Source organism: Myotis lucifugus, unplaced genomic scaffold (genome assembly GCF_000147115.1).
Source record: "Myotis lucifugus unplaced genomic scaffold, Myoluc2.0 scaffold_520, whole genome shotgun sequence".
Classification (NCBI taxonomy): domain Eukaryota; kingdom Metazoa; phylum Chordata; class Mammalia; order Chiroptera; family Vespertilionidae; genus Myotis; species Myotis lucifugus.
Window position 1 is genome coordinate 321,037 of NW_005871568.1, and position 16,420 is coordinate 337,456.

Sequence of the window (16,420 nt, forward strand, 5' to 3'; positions counted from 1 at the left end):
GGCCTGGCGCGTGTCATTGGTTTCCCTTTTACGCCTTCACAGTGAATGGTGAATTAGCAGCATGACTGCTGATCATTTATTCAGCATGTGGTTAGGAATTTTTCTTTTAAGCTATGGCTCACTGGACACATCCATAAAATTAGAGAACGTGGGTGCTTTCTGGCAGTGTGGTTCTGTGTTGAGCCCCTCGGCAGTTTAGCGTTAATCTGGGTTACCAACTAGGTGTTGACAAATGGAATGGCAGCTTCTAATTTTATAGACCTTAATAAATTAGGAGTAGGAATTCGCTAATTTTAACTACTGCATTGCAAAGAAATAATATTAAATTATAGCCTTTTATTATCAGAAGGTACAGAATCCTTTTGTTTACTTGAATTAGGTATTTGATGTAAACTCAGAAGCTTTTGGTGATGGGATTAGCTAGAGGAAATTGTTTTTTAATATATTTTTATTGATTTTATAGAGAGGAAGGGAGAAGGATAGAGTTAGAAACATCAGTGAGAGAGAAACATCGATCAGCTGCCTCCTGCTGGGGATGTGCCCACAACCAAGGTACATGCCCTTGACTGGAATCGAGCCTGGGACCCTTCAGTCCGCAGGCCGACGCTCTATCCACTGAGCCAAACCGGTTAGGGCTAGAGGACATTTTATAGGGTCCAGCAGCATCTTTGTTCCCAGGTGGCCACAGCCAACCCAGCTAAATTAGCTACAGTGGCCGAATAACCTTCCCTCCTTCAAAGTGTTACATGCTGTGGGTGTGCGTCATGCAGTGTGCACCAGGCAGCCTGTGGGGACGAAGGAAGCAGACTGCTGTGAGACAGTCACAAATCTCTGTAAGAGTGCTGCTGATTCGGAGCAGAAATGAAAGACAGCATCTAGTCCTCAGGCAGCACTGAAACAGCCTGACATGGGAAGCTTGTCTGCACATACATGACCGTTTCATGATTGGCTTTGTTCTCACGCTTCCCTTGTTTATGGGCTTCATTTCATTTCATAGGAATTCTGGTCCTTGGCCTCCAGTCAATTTAGCAAATACTGTGGATTTGTAACTCATGATTCACATTCCTGTAATCATACATTTCTTAAAATTAGTCCAAGTAAGAATACCAAAATTGAAAACAGTCTTGAAAACTAGTACTAAGATTGTCTGCCTCAGATTTTCTTACCACCCGAGAGGCTTAGCAACTCAGCAAGTCTTCTAAGCACATTTTTTATTATAAAAGTACTAAAACCACATTACCAAAGGGAAAATGGAAAGTAGTAAGATTACCTAAAATCCAATATGCTAACCCAGCCATTATTAACATTTTACATGTTTCCCTGGTGGTGGTGGTTTTAGTTGGATGTAATAGTGTATAATGTACATACAGTTTTCTGTTGTGCCGGTTTTTTTTTCCATTTAACAGCTTGCTTGTCAAACTGGCCCCCAGAACCCCTATAATGTGCGGGGGTCTCAGGGTAATAGGGGAAATAGAATATGAAGCCACAGAGTGTGTTTCCCTGAACTGTTAATGCCACAGACTTGACAGTCTTTATATAAAAATGTGTATGAATATATTTCAATTTGTGTGAAGTTTTCCCTTAGGATCAGTCCTGTGGGGTTGACTTTCAGTCTCCCTGGGACTTTGGTCCCCTCTCCTCTACCCACCAAAAAAGGCTTGAAAGGAAACAACAGGCAGTGTCTGGCGGGTCTGCGTTTTAGACCCATCGTCGCTAATGACTCCTTCATGTCCCATCTGGTGGCGACACGATGGCTGCCCACTGAGCGCAGTTTGCGATCTGTGTTATTTCCCGTGTTCTCGTTTGCGGAGTGCTGCCAGAAACAGCGGTGTGAATTTAACTTGTTTTGTGTTTGGTATTGTCTCCTTAGGATGGATTTCCAGAAATAGATCTGATGGATCACATGTGATTCCTGAACATTTGTCTTTCTTTTGTTTCTGTGAGATTTTTTTAAAACATATTTTTAATGATTTCAGAGAGGAAGGGAGAAGGGGAGAGAAATTAAAACATCAATGATAAGAGAGATTCATTGATCAGCTGCCTCCTGCATGCCCCAGACTGGGGATCAAGCCTGCAACCCAGGGATGTGCTGTGACCAGGAATTGAACCATGACCTCCTGGTTCATCGCTTGATGCTCAACCACTGAGCCACGCTGGCTGGGCTCTGAGAGATTTTTTTGAGCCAGTTTAATAGGTTTGAGCTAAATTAGGTAGGCAGTTGTTTTTATCTTCTATATTTTCCCTGTCACCTGCACTCTGGATTCTTTCTAGACATTTGATCTCTATACTGTCAAATCCTCTGATGTTTACTGGCAGCTGGCTAATAACTGAAAATCGCAGATGATTGGGGGGGGGGGGGGGCGGTAAGGAGGGTCTGATTCTGCCTCCAGGCACGGGCTTTGTATTTTAATAGTCCTGTCCCTCTGCCTGTCTCTCTAGCATTCAGAACCGGGAAGTGCTCAGCAGCTCGCCACCCAGCACTGTCTGACCTGGCCCCATGCTGGCCCAGGACGCCATCCGAGGCCTGTGAAATGAGCTCACCAACAGCACCACTTACTGCACCCCATGGGATGCTGCAGGAGAGAGACGCTAAGCGGTTTGTCCTGTGGAAGCAGGGAGTGGAGAACTCTCTTAGGCTTTGCCACATACATATAGTCAGTGTTGCACAGACTTTTTTTTTTAACCCTTTAAAAATGTTAAAATCATTGTTAGCTTGTGTGCCTTACACAGGGTTTCTCTGAGCAGCCCCCCTTTGTGGACCCCAGTATTAAAGGGCTCACCATAGACGACCGAATTGAATAAAAGGGCTGGCCAGAGAGAAGACTCAACAAGGGGTGTGTTCTAGGTGTCCAGCCTCCCTGGTTCTGCCTCCTCTCCCTGGCCCTCTGGCCCTTTTCCCTTCTCTTGCCCTTATTCTAAAAGGGATCTGAAACAACACCAGGGTGTAAAAAATTAACAGCTCAAGTGCTGTTTCTTCTAGAGCAATTTTCACTCTTATGGGCCTGTAATAAACATTAGTGTAAGTGCCTCCTAAGTGACAGGCCTAGTCTGGGACTGGGTTCAGAGACGATAAAGACAGTCTCTCCTCAGGAAGGGAGGGAAGCTAATGAAAAGCACCGCGAGGTAAGGTGCCGCATCCAATGACAGCGGGGTGATAACGGAAGTGAGCTGATTGGGGAGGAGGTGACGGTGGGCGTTCATCACAGAAGGCTGGGTGGGACGTGAATCCACCAGGTGCTGGTGGATTGTGGAGGGAGCCTGGAGGGTCTTCAAGCCTCAGGATGGGATATGCAGAGGCCTGGATGCTGAGACATCCGTTGGTTTTCAGGAAATTCAGTCCTTCCGCTGGAGACCCCGTTTGAGAGGGGACACAGCCGGAATGAGTCATGAGGGCTGAATCATGAGGCTCGGGCTCTGCTCTCTGTGAGTCAGCCCCGGCTGCCATATCAAAATACCACAGTGAACGGCTTAACCCACAGATTTATCGTTCTGGAGGCTGGAAAGCCCAAGATCAAGGTGCTCGCTGATCCAGTTCATGGTAAGAGTGCTCTTCCTGGCCTGCAGCGGCTGTCTACTAATACCATCACATTGGAGATCGGGCTTCAATATATGAATTTGTAGGGACACACATTCAGTCCATGTCAGGCTCTAACCTGTAGGAAAAGAATTTAGTGTAGCTATCCTGTTTTATAAAAAGAACCAAGCTTATCATCTGTTTGAAATACCCTGACCAAAAAAAAAAAGGAGGGAAGGGGCTGTAGCAGAGGACATAAAAGAATGGTAAAGCAGTACATGTTGAGACTGGGTGATGGGCAAAAGGAAGTTCATGATTCTGCTCTAACTTTTCAAGTGCTTGAGAACTTCCATAATAAAAAAAAGTATTTTTAAATCCTAATAGGAATATGGAGAATAAAGTTGGAAAGGAAGAAACTTGAGGCAGAGAGAGGAGACAGATCACTCTGCAATTCCTCCAGGCAGAGTGACGAAAAGTTGCATTCAAGCGTGACTCCTCTGCTGGCTGGCCAGGTAACTTGGAGGTTTGGATAGACATAGCCAAGCTGACGCCCCAAAAGGTCATTCCGGTTTATAATCTTTCCAACAGTTTATGAATGCACCTGTCCCATTACACCCTTGCCAACAACAAGCATCATGGTCTCTGATATTTGCTAATCTGATAAACAACTTTTATTGGAGTGTGGGTGAGCTTATATTTCCTTCAGGTTTACAGGCATAAAAAGCGAGTTGCTTTGATGATAACCACGTGTCTCTGTCTCTTTTTCTATCTGCTCTGTCCATTATTTGATACAGTTTTTCATTTTCAGCTGATTTTCCTGTAGTGTATCTAAACACACTTCCTATTTCTTTTCCGTGTCTTTGGACATCTAACCATTGGTGATACCGCTTTTGTCTGCTTTCTTTGAGAATGTATCAACACCCTGAGCCCTTCATGGGAGAAAAATTAGACAATGAAACCCAGCCAGCTAGGAGATGATTAACATGAAAACTCAGGAATTGAGGAGCCACAGTAAGGGGACTGGGGTTGGCCATAGAATAACTTTGCATATAGAATTAAGATGAAACAAATACAAGATCATGGTTGCAAGACAGGACAAAACTGTTAAAAATCCTGACAAAGTAAAAATCATAGAAACCAAAGACTCTGGAGGCTGGAGCCAGGAGCCGGGAGGCCGCCTCCCTGAGAGGAACCCAGCTCATCTTTCAGAGCAAGTCAGGCCTGTCTAAAATAGAAACGGGCTCAGGAAGCGGCGAGGCTTCGCTCGCCGTGGTTCCCAGCCTGCTGCTTCATTTCGGTGGGCTTTATTAGGAACCAGGGTCTTCTGGGGAAAAAACAACAGCACAGTTATTTATCTGAAGTTTAGAAATCCTTTCATTTTTACTTCAATTTCTTTTTATCAATTAAATTTAATAATTTAATGCTTTGTATTTTTAAAAGTGTCAAAATAAGTTCTTTTATGTCTGACAGGCTCTTGTACAGAAAATACTTTGTTTTAATTCTCTCCTGAGGATATTTTTTCCATTGATTTTTAGAGAGAGTGGAAGAGAGGGAGGGATGGGAGAGAGAGAGAGAGAGGTCGCACCCCAACCAGGGCAGAGAATCGCAACTGCAACCCAGGTATGTGCCCTTGACTGGGAATCAAACCCGAGACCCTGTGGTGTGAGGGCCAGCGCTCTAACCACTTGAGCCACACTGGCCAGGGCAGAAAATGCTTTTTTTTTTTTTAGTTAATATTTAAATTTTTAAAAATTATTGTAAAATTTAAACAAAATTTTAAATCAAAGCTTTAAAATGTTTTTAATATTCAATCTTTTAAGAAATCTATTTTTTTCTTAAAGCCTTTTTGTAAATATTATTAATCTATTTTAAAATATATTTTATTGATTTTTTTTTTTTTACAGAGAGGAAGAGAGAGGGATAGAGAGTTAGAAACATTGATGAGAGAGAAACATCGATCAGCTGCCTCTTGCACACCTCCTACTGGGGATGTGCCTGCAACCAAGGTACATGCCCTTGGCCGGAATTGAACCTGGGACCTTTCAATCCGCAGGCTGATGCTCTATCCACTGAGCCAAACTGGTTAGGGCTTTAATCTATTTTAAATTGATTATAGAGAGAGTCAAGTAGAGAGAGAAAAAACAACATTGCTTTATTGTTCCACTTATTTATGCATTTATGGTTGATTCTTGTATGTGACCTGAGCGAGGACAGAACCCTCAACCTTGGTGTATCAGGGTGATACTCTAACCAACTCTGCTACCCAGCCAGTGCTTATTACTCTATTTAGTAGTCATATTTTAACGATCACTTCTAAACTTAAAAAGTAAAATTTTATTGGACATGCATTTCTTAGTGAGATGTATTAGAACTATTCTTTTCAGTTAGTTTTTATATTCATGAGTGAAATTACTTAAGGCTAGAACAGTTCATGAAAATTAATAGTCAAAAAAAGGGAGAAAGCATAGATCACTATCAGGGATGAATTTGGATTTTGAGGGGCCTAAAGCTTACAGAATTAGGAGAGCTCATTTTAACAACAACAACAAAAAATGCAGAATTATGAATTCTAAGTAAGGTATATAAAAGTGAATATTATTTAGAATGAGAAAAAAATCTTACAGATTTTCAAAGCTGGTAGATACCATAAACCTCCTCACAAAATCCAGAAAAATAACATAATATTTTTATTAACTGCTTGACATACCTCCATATGTGTCAGGCAGTAAATAAAAAAACTTGTGGCTGCACACCTTTCAATTGCTTTGTGACGTGACAATTTTGTAGTACCATTTTGCTGGAATATAAAGGTACTTCAGTCTTTCCCCTTGCATGGTTGGTCAAAATTTGTTCTTTGATAGTTTAGATACCTTAAAAATGTGACTTCACACACAGATGTCCTTGCTGTTTGTACTACTGCCCCAAACATAGGTATTGTGATAAATTTTATTTCACACGATTCCCATAAAAAAAGAAAAAGTGAACCCATGTTTAATTGCACAGGCTGCACTCGGGAGTACATTCCTGCAGGAGAGGAATTCCTCGTCCCGGTATGGATGGGAACCAGATCCTTTGCTTACAACTTTTCATGACTGAAGGAATTTCCCACCAACTAGCTTCTGGCTTTGTGAATTTCAAAACCTGCTTCATCTTTTCCTCCACCTACTTCTGGTGCCAAGCATCTCAGGACATGGTCATAGCATGTTTGCGGCCAAGTCACATGTTTGTGGCCACATCACACGTTCACATTTCGTGTGCAAATGCACAAAAGGGGTGAACTGGGGAAGAAAAGAGGGCAGTTTCCTTGCACTTTTCTAGGTGGTGCAGACCTAACTGACCACCTGGACTCCCTGGTGGAAGCCACCCAGAGGGTTCCTGGGCCGCAGAACAGCTCCCTGGCTACTCTGTCCTAGGAGGCTGCCCCCCCACCCTTACCCCGACCCCCACCCCCACCCCCAGGAGCAAGACCTACACTCAGGGATCAGATCCAGCCTCTCCACCTGGGCACCCTGAGCCCTTGTTTCTTCCTTCCTTTTAAACACTGGCTTTGAAATCTCACGAATCAGAGCCCAGGCTCCAAGCATATCTTGATGTTTTTAGTTCCTCACAAGCCTTGCCAAGGTTTTTATTTTTAAATGCGGGGCTTAAAATACATCGTCCTCAGCTCAGAGCCAGCCAGAGGCAGCCAAAGTAAAGCACCGTCTTCTTCAGAACATATGGCCAGTCACTGCCGCGGAACGAGGGAACGAGGGGGTGCTAAGGAGAGAAAGGAGGCTGGTATGAAATAAAAATGCAGGTTTAGTGCATGGAAATTGGCAAAGCCTCATGCCACCAAAAGCTGTTTTCAAAGAGAGAATTTTTAAACTATAGAGTTTGTGGAAAAGAGAAAAAAAGGAAAGGGGTGGGAAAGACATTCCCAAAACTGACCGAGGCACTAGGAACCTGGATGTCCTATCTGAGCATGGACACAGGACACAGGAAGGGAGGGAGTGGTGTCACCAACAAATTTAGGACATAATTTAGGACGTAGCTGAACATGTACACACTGCTCTGTGAGGCTCATCTCCAGGATGGGCCCTCACCTCCGCCTGAGTGGTACTTAGTTCCTTTTCTTTCTCCCTTTTCTTTCTCTGGCTCTCCGTTTCCACCACCTCCCTTTTTCATTGTGCCACTGGGTCCTTTAAAGCATCCTGATTGTACCGCCAACTACACAATTGCAAACTCAGGTCATCTACACGCAGGGGGCAGCTTAAACAGCTTATGGCGCTTGAACCATTTTGAAGGTTTATTTTTCAGCATCTTTTGATGTTCTCTGTATATATTTTTTTTTGTCTCAATCTTTTGATTATTTAGTCTAAAACCCATAATGCTCCCCCCACGCTTTTAGCATGCTGGGAGTTTCCAGGTCTCTCTTCTGCTTCCAGTGAAGCTACAGTTTTTATTATTGTTATTAAGGATTTGACCACGTCGAGTAGGGAATTTTAAGTAGTGTTGCTGGATAGTCAACGTTTTAGATACCTGAATTTATTATTGCAGATAGTGTCATTAGAAAAAAGCGTGCACAACAAAAGGGGACTGTCGGTGGTGTAATTGTAGAGGCATTAGGTTAATATATAATGTAGAAGTCTGTGTAATGGATAGTTTTTATTCATCATAAAATTTTCAAATGACTCGCAGATGTGCAGCCCTTGCAGCTGTTTCTCCCTCGCTAATGGCCTTAGGCTCTGACTCAGAGATAGTTTGTGCCAATGGATTCTGGCAAGGACGATGGTTCTTGGTTCTTGTGATCCTCCCCCGGAGGAAATCATTCATTGTCAGCAGGGGTGATGATGACAAGCCCATAAAAGGCTGAGTGGGGAGGGGCTGGTGAAGGAAGAAGGCTGGACCTTGGCATGTAAAGAAGGCTGTTTGAAGCTGATTTCAAAAAGAAATATATTGACCCCAAAATTCTTACCATTGATTTACTAACTTCAAAATTCTTACCGTTGATTTACCCAAATCTGTTTCTATTTACAAAGTCTGCTTCCCCCACCCCCCACCTCCCCTTCTCACCACCACCACCCCCCCTCCCGCCCAAAGCAGGGCTGCCACGAACATCAGCTTGAAGCTAGAACTACAATTTGGAGAGGGAACTCCCTGCCAGCGCCCACTGCGCCCTCACCTGCTGGTGCAGAAAGTGTCTGAGTTCCATTGCATAGACCCCATGATGTTCCCCATCACACCGGCCTCCAGGGAGGAATGGCTCAAACTTGACCCCATAGGAATCACCCCAGGGTGCTAGCAAAAATGCCAATCCCTGGCCTGGGCTGTCAGGACCAAACATGCAAGTAAGGAGACTGGTTTTATTCTGGCTGCTACAGGAAGGAGAGGCCGCATCCAAAGATCAGAGTCCTGCCAGGGTGGTCTCACCTTGAACTTTTATGGAAAGGCCAGACTAGTCCCAGGCACGGTGACTTAGAGCGTCAGTGTCAGCAGCGGAGGGCAGTCAGGCAGCTGACAGGGAAATGCTCATCGCTGTGTCCAGCTGGTTTCACGGAACAACGCTAATCTTAGCTGAGCATTCATGAGACAAAGAACAGGAAACTGGGGCGGGCGGGGGTGGGGGTCCTGTGTGTAAAAGGCATCTTCTGCGACTCCTGTCCGAGTTGTGAGGAAGAGCAGACAGCAAGTCTTACCTAAATTACACAGGGAAATGGGGGGCTCTCAAGGTCGCTGTTTCCCGGGGGTTCAGCTAAGATCCATCCTTTTCAGCGCCACTAACCTGTATTTTGGACAAATGCCTAGTGACTGGAGACAGGTGGAAGTGGACCAGACTTTGAGCAACTCTGGGGGCACTGGAGTGGTGCAGGTGCTGCCCGTTACTCCAATATCACTTTGCCATTTCTTGGTTGGTGTTTGCTGGCCCGTCTCCTCTCACCTGAACTTTCTGACCAGAACCACCCAGGATGTCCCCGAGACAACGCTTGGTGCTGGGTAGGTGGTAGCCGCTCCCAAAGGGCACAGGCTACTTCCTGCTGCCTTCTCCCCACTCCTGTGCCTGGCCAGGGCCAGCGGACTACAGAAAGCACGCACACCAGGCAATCTGAGGACACTACCTGGCACTAGCTCCGAGCTGTGGCCTGTGGCCAAGGGATGCTGCAGTGCTAGCTCCTAGCGCCTGGTTACCAGGAGCTGTTTGCCCATCAAGGGAAGGACAAGGCAGGGAGCAGTTCCCAGAATCTGGGAGGCAGGTGACAGCATGAAGCTGGGAGGAGGGACCTGACTCATGGTGACCGGGTATAACCCCACACACTTTCTTCCCACCCTGTGAATGCTGACAGTGCCTGCCGTTGGCCAGCCCACCGGGAAGCCTGGAGGAGGGAGCCCGGGACCAGCCTGTGCAGGTGGCCCTCAGGGCACAGAGCAGGTGGGAGAAAGTGATTGTAACAATGTGTGTTATCCAATAATTAAAATCTAATATGACTGTTTTAAAACATAAATAAAGCAATAACAGAGAGAAACGCTGGACTGTTTGTGACCCATCCCTTCGCTCAGGATGGGCTGGAGCTCCTTCCCTCGAGGTGCCTGGGACTGTGCATCACCTGTGTGGCCAAGGCGAGAGGCCCCAGCTCCCCGAGGCGCTGTGTTGCGATCTGGGGGTGGGTGCAGGACTGATCATGACCAGGTACCTTTGGACCCAAGAAGAGTGTGCTGGGCTGAGCAGAGCGATTCTGACACCAACTCCGGCGCTTCGTGCAGGCCCACGGAGTGAGGGCACAGCCTCCCACAGGCCTGCCTCCATTCTAGACACCACCCAAACTTTAAGGGTTCCAGGCCACTGGTGCTTCTGGCCAACTGGGGACTAGTTTCAGGGGTTCCCACCACCCTTCTGATTCAATCATTTGCTAGAATGACTCAGAACTCAGGAAAGCACTGTAGTTTTACCATAAAAGATATAAATCAGGACCAGCCCAAAGAAGGGACCCACAGGGTGAGGTCTGGGCGGCCTCCAATGCAGAGCCTCAGGTGCCACCCTTCTGGCACATCCACGTGTGTCTCCAACCAAGAAGCTCCTATGGATTTCCCATGTTTGGAGTTCTCATTGGGGATTTTCACAGGGGCCCGATTGAACTACTGGTCACGTGATTGACCTCAATCTCCAACTCCCTTCCCCTCCCTGGAGGTCACGGGGTCAGCCTGATATCACTTGGCTCAGAGTCCCAGCTCTCTGAACCCCTGATGGTCTTTCTGGCCTGATGGGCCCTCATCCTGAAGCTATTTAGGGGCTGTCAGGACCCACCTCATTAGCATAGACTGGTATGGTCTGAGGGGTTAAAGGCTGCCTCGGAACTAGGGACAAAAACAGGCCAAATCCCTTGCTGTACTAGTACAACAGCTTCCAGCAGCACCACAGGGGATGAAGGAAACTCCCAAATCACCTGAGAGCTGCCAGGAGAGTCACCCACCTGTGGGGACAGTGGAGGGTGGTGACATGCCTGGCACTGTTCCCCTGAAGGCCCAGGTACCCAAAGCTCAAAAAGAAGTCAGGAGAAAACCCCAGACATTGAAGGTGTCTTAGTGGGAGACGGCCTTTGCTGTAAGTTCTCCTTGCAGGAATGTTGGCTTTGCCAGTGCAGCAAAACAAGTATTTCTAGAGCTGCCTTTGACCGGAGGTCGCACATTCATTCTTTATGACTCCATATGTTTGGATTTCAAATAGCATTCTTCTGAGTAAATGTCACTTTGGGGATTTAACTTCCTTGTTATTCTTTAAAGGGACTCTGATTTATAGTTTCAGGAAGTGAACTCTTTTAATTTATTTAAATACTCAGGGGCTGAGATAAATCCATCTATGTGAGTAATCTGTTCGAATATCGTTGCCACAGCTGACATTGTGTGGGTGACACACACTCTGTGTAACTGAGGAAATCAATTTGGGGATAGTTTGATTTCACTTATAGAATCAGTGTTAGGAGAGAGGGAATCGACTTCTGGCACCTTCCTTCCCCACAGACTCGCTGTATTCTTTTGGGTGAGATTCTTAACATTTCAGTGCTTCTATTTTCCCATAAAATAGAATTAATAATGCTTGCTTCTACTGCAGTGAAATAACATGATATCTGGGATTTCTTTTAAAGTACTTAAGGGGAGGGAGGAAGGATGGGAAACAGATGAAATAAAATTGGCAAAATATTAATAATTTTACAGCGGAATGATAGGTACACAGCGGTTCATTATTCTCTTCTCTCTACTTGGGTGCATGTGAAATTTTGTTTTTAAAAAAGGTTAGAAAATAATAACACCTGCCATTCTCCCGCAGAGAATGCGTGAACTGCATCCTGTCCTCGCGCACCTCTGGCCCCTTGGAGGAGGATGCCACGTTAACACAAGCCCGAGCTGTTACTCTGTGGCCCTCAGATTATTGCATCACACCTTGAGCGTCGTTGACAAGGAGACAGAAAATAGATGAGGACCCAGGGGAAGAATGGCTATAAAAGAGTGAGATAAACCTTCCAGAGCACGGGATGCTACCCAGAGGAATCTATCTTCGTCTGACAAGCGGGAGGCCCATCTGGGCACACTGGTGATGTAGGAAATAAATCTGCAATATATCAAAACTATATTGCCTCATAGCTGACGATTTATTTCTGAAGTTCCGTGTGTGTAATATTTCCAGTCTCCTAAATGGTAAATAATAAATTTTTATTTATAAATCACCAGTTCCCAGATGAGCACACTGAATAAAAATAAGCTGTTACAGAAGCTGGTTAATTTCTGCCAACCGACACCCAGTAACAGTGATTTACTGAGTTTGGGGAATCAGTGAGCCAATGGGGGAAGCTAATACATTGAAGAAGTTGTGCCCATCACAGACAAAGCTTATATTGTGGAAAGTGCAGTGGCATTGTATAGAAAGATACAGCATTGAACTGTGTGCTGTAAAAGTCATCAACATACTGTCCCAACCTGGAAGAAGTACATTTGAGAAGACATATTGTTGGCTTCCCACAAACCCCTGAGCTCTCTGTAATAGTAGAAGGAGAATTAGCTAAAGACTAGTAATACAACTGCTGTAGAAAAAAAAAAAACAACTCAGAAAGGACCAGAATGCCTCATTGTTATGTTGAAAACATGCCTCCACTTTCTGGATGTATGTTTGTCTCAGACTGTAGCACTGGCTGGGGGAGGGGAGCACAAGGTTTCATTCCTCTCGGCCTCAGTGATGAGATCCACAACTTGTTATAAACAAATTATTCTGTAGCTCAAGGACTCCCCGATTTTCCTAAGGCAGAACATGAATAAACATGAGTGTACAGAGAAAGTCTTCAGTAATTCAGGGTCGCTGATGACAGGAACAAGACAGGAGTGGGCGCTGATCTTTGTTAACAAACCCTTTGGTCAAGGAATGATCAGACAGTGTGAATAAGGCTTACAAGATAAATCTTTGAATAAGTAAGAAATAGTTTTAAAAAGAAAATTTGGGGCCCTGACCAGGTAGCTCAGTTGGTTAGAGCATTGTCCCAATACACCAAAGTTGCAGGTTTGATTCCTGGTCAGGGCACATACAAGAAGCAAGCAATGAATGTATAAATAAGTGGAACAAGGAGTTCTCCCTCCTTCTTTCTCTCCCTCTCTCCAAAATCAATAAATTTTTTTAAAAGAAAAATTTGAGCCTGGCCAGCTTGGCTCAGTGGTTGAGTGTCGACCTATGAACCAGTAGGTCACAGTTCAATTCCTGGTCGGGGCATAGGCTCAATCCCCAGTGTGGGGAGTGCAGGAGGCAGCCTATCAATGATTCTTTCTCATTATTGATGTTTCTATCTCTCTCTTTCTCTCTAAAATCAATAAAAATAGATTTTCAAAAGAAAAATTTGAAAACCTTTACATATAATTACCCAAAACTAAGCTGATTATAAAAGACTCCATCCCGTTGTTAAACAGGCTTCTAACAATCCTTATTAGGCCAGAGTTTGTGTTCCTTGTTCATATTGAAAGTAGAAAAGGAGACACCCAGCACTGGGATGAGGGCTTGACCTTGTCTTCATTGCACCGTGGGCTGTAGCGGGCCTTGTCTAGAAAGTTTTTCCCCTTAAAATGACCCAGATTCCTGCGGGCTCTCGAATTTGTGAGCACATTTTGTTTTCCGGTAACAAGTTTTATTCTTTAATCTTTGCACTGATTCTGGTTAATATTTGCACATAACAAAGGTTTTTTATTTATAGACAAATATATGTGGATGCAGCAAAACAAAAGTGCCGCCCAGCCCAATAGGCATCGAGAGAGATGGTGACACGGCCACCAAGAAGGCTGCTTTCTGACGGAGCTCACAGGTCCAGCCAGGCTTTGTTCTCTCTCTCTCTCTTTGTTTGAAAATGTGCTGAAGAAAACGAAACTCCGATGTCTCCAAAGATGGTAAACATTCCGGAAGATTAGGAAAATAGCCAAGAATGAGGGGGCAGAAGAAGAAATTTTTTTTTGCTTGATACTCTGTTTGTTGTTGTTGTTGTTGTTAATCCTTGCCCGAGGATATTTTTCCATTGCTTTTTAGAGAGTGGAAGGGAGGGAGGAGGAGGAGAGAGAAACATAGATACATGGGTGGGTTGCCTCCTGCACACACCCCGACCAAGGCCAGGGATTAAACTTGCAACCCAGGTATGTGCCCTCGACTGGGAATCAAACCTGCAACACCTCAATGCATGGGCCGATGCTCTAACCACTGAACCCATCAGCCAGGGCTTGATGCTCCTTTTTGTGCTTTGTGCTGTCCCAAAGGGCAGGAGGGCAGTGCATCAGCTCTGCTCCCTCTCCCTTAGGCATCCATCTTGGGCCCCCCAGGCGGGGCCACAGCAGATCTGTGTCCCTGCAAAGGTCAGTGCAGCCAGCTGGAGTACAAAGAGGTGTCAGAGGGACCCTCAGCCAGACCACTGAATCTGGGTCCCTTTTCACCCCCCTCCCCCACCCCCACTCCTCCTCAGCCAGGTGGTGGATAGAGCCCCTCCAGGTGGGATTGTCCCAGTGGGAGGTCGTGGGGGGGGGGGGGAAGCTGAGAAGGCAAGAGGGTAACTCTCTGAAGGGCACACTGACCATAAAAGAAGCATGCCTGCTCTCCGGATGGCCTCAATGTGTCATCATAGAGGTCTAAATAGAGAGGAAAAGGGATACTGTCTTTGTCAGCATTCTCTAGAGCAGCGGTTCTCAACCTGTGGGCCACGACCCCTTTGGGGGTCGAACGACCCTTTCACAGGGGGTCACCTAAGACCATCAGAAAACACATATATAATTACATATTGCTTTTGTGATTAATCACTATGCTTTAATTATGTTTATTTGTAACAATGAAATTGGGGGTTCACCATAACATGAGGAACTGTATTAAAGGGTCACGGCATTAGGAAGGTTGAGAACCACTGATCTAGAGAAACAGAACCAATCGAATAAAAATATATGTGTGTATATATATATATATATATATATATATGGATCTATATCACTATCTGTCAAGACACTGATTTAAGGAATTGGCTCATGCCATTGTGGGTGCTGGCAAGTCTGAAATTTTCAGGGCAGGTCGGCCGGCTGAAAATTCTGGTAAGCGTTGATGTTGCCAGGGTCTGCTGGTAGGATTCTTCAGGGGACCTCAGAGTGTTTTCTTGTAAGGCCTTCACCTGATTGGATGAGGCCCACCCACATCTTGGAGGTAATCTGCTTTACTCAAAGTGTACTGATTTAAATGTTAATCTCATCCAAGAAATACCTTCAGAGCAATATCTAGATTTGGGTTTAGTCACACAATTGGATACTCTAGCTCAGCCTGGTGGACACATAACACTAACCATCACAGATACCAAAGCTCAGGAAATAGGCTGTGCCCAGTGCAGCTGCACACACTTGTGTCATTTCACGGTTCTGGCTTACTGTGCTTCCTGGTTCATAGGTCAACACTCAAGGACAGAGCCACACCAGCCGGGCAAGATGAGAATGTTTCTGCAAAAATGAATGGTCAAGCCAGGTGTCACTCAGTGGTTGAGCCTCGACCTATGAACCTGGAGGTCAGGGCACATGCCAGGTTGTGGGCTGGATCCCCAGTAGGGGGTGTGCAGGAGGTGGCCCATCAATGATTCTCTCTCATCATTGATGTTTCTCTCTCTCTCTCCCTCTCCCTTCCTCTTTGAAATCAACATATGTACATATTTATATACACATATACATACATATATACACATCTTGTATAAAAGTGTAATATGCTAATTAGCCCACGACCTTCTAGACGAAGCCTGGGCTGCAAGGGAAGCATGGGTCCCAGGTGCCAGAGGGAAGCCGCAGGAGGAAGGAAGGCCTATTCTTGCATGAATTTTGTGCATCGGGCCTCTAGTATGTATATATTTAAATGAATGGCCAGTCGGGCAAACCCCATGCCTCTGTGCTAGGGCAGGTGATGACTTCCCTTCAAGTCTTGGAGAGCAAGGCCACCGGCGGGACCCATGGGTGCACTGAGGCAGCCTTTGAAAGTCCACCTGAGATAGGCGACACTCTCCATGTCCCCCAGGGAAGCCACTTCACCTGCCGACAGGCCTGCACGGGTCACCTGGGGGACAGATGTACTGAAGGCAAAGCGCCGGACCAGACCGGATCAGAGGCGTGCCAGCGTCGGTGGCTGGAACCCGCACGCCGGGAGAGACGGAGCCCAGGGCCAGGCCAGTTGTTGGGCAGAGACAGCCGGCGACAACTCCACCAGCCGCGAGCACACGTCCGCACCCGCTGCGCGGTCCGAGCTCGCGCCCACCGGGAGGCGGCGGGGGCTGCACACAAAGGGCGCGCGCAGGCCGAGCGGGTTGGGCGCCGGGCGCCCGTGAAGCCAACCTCCAAGGGCCTCTGAGGGCACGCGCGAGTCAGCCCGGGCCCACCTGCGATGGGCGCGCGCAGAGG

General features: G+C 46.0%; 1 long non-coding RNA gene across 1 annotated transcript; it reads left to right on the forward strand.

Moving 5' to 3' along the window:
- The first annotated feature begins 3,382 nt into the window (after positions 1-3,382).
- Positions 3,383-12,114, forward strand: LOC111823502. The gene is made up of 3 exons (XR_002826524.1): positions 3,383-3,538; positions 3,899-4,026; positions 11,814-12,114. It is a non-coding gene; the product is annotated as an uncharacterized LOC111823502 (long non-coding RNA).
- Positions 12,115-16,420: the final 4,306 nt, after the last annotated feature.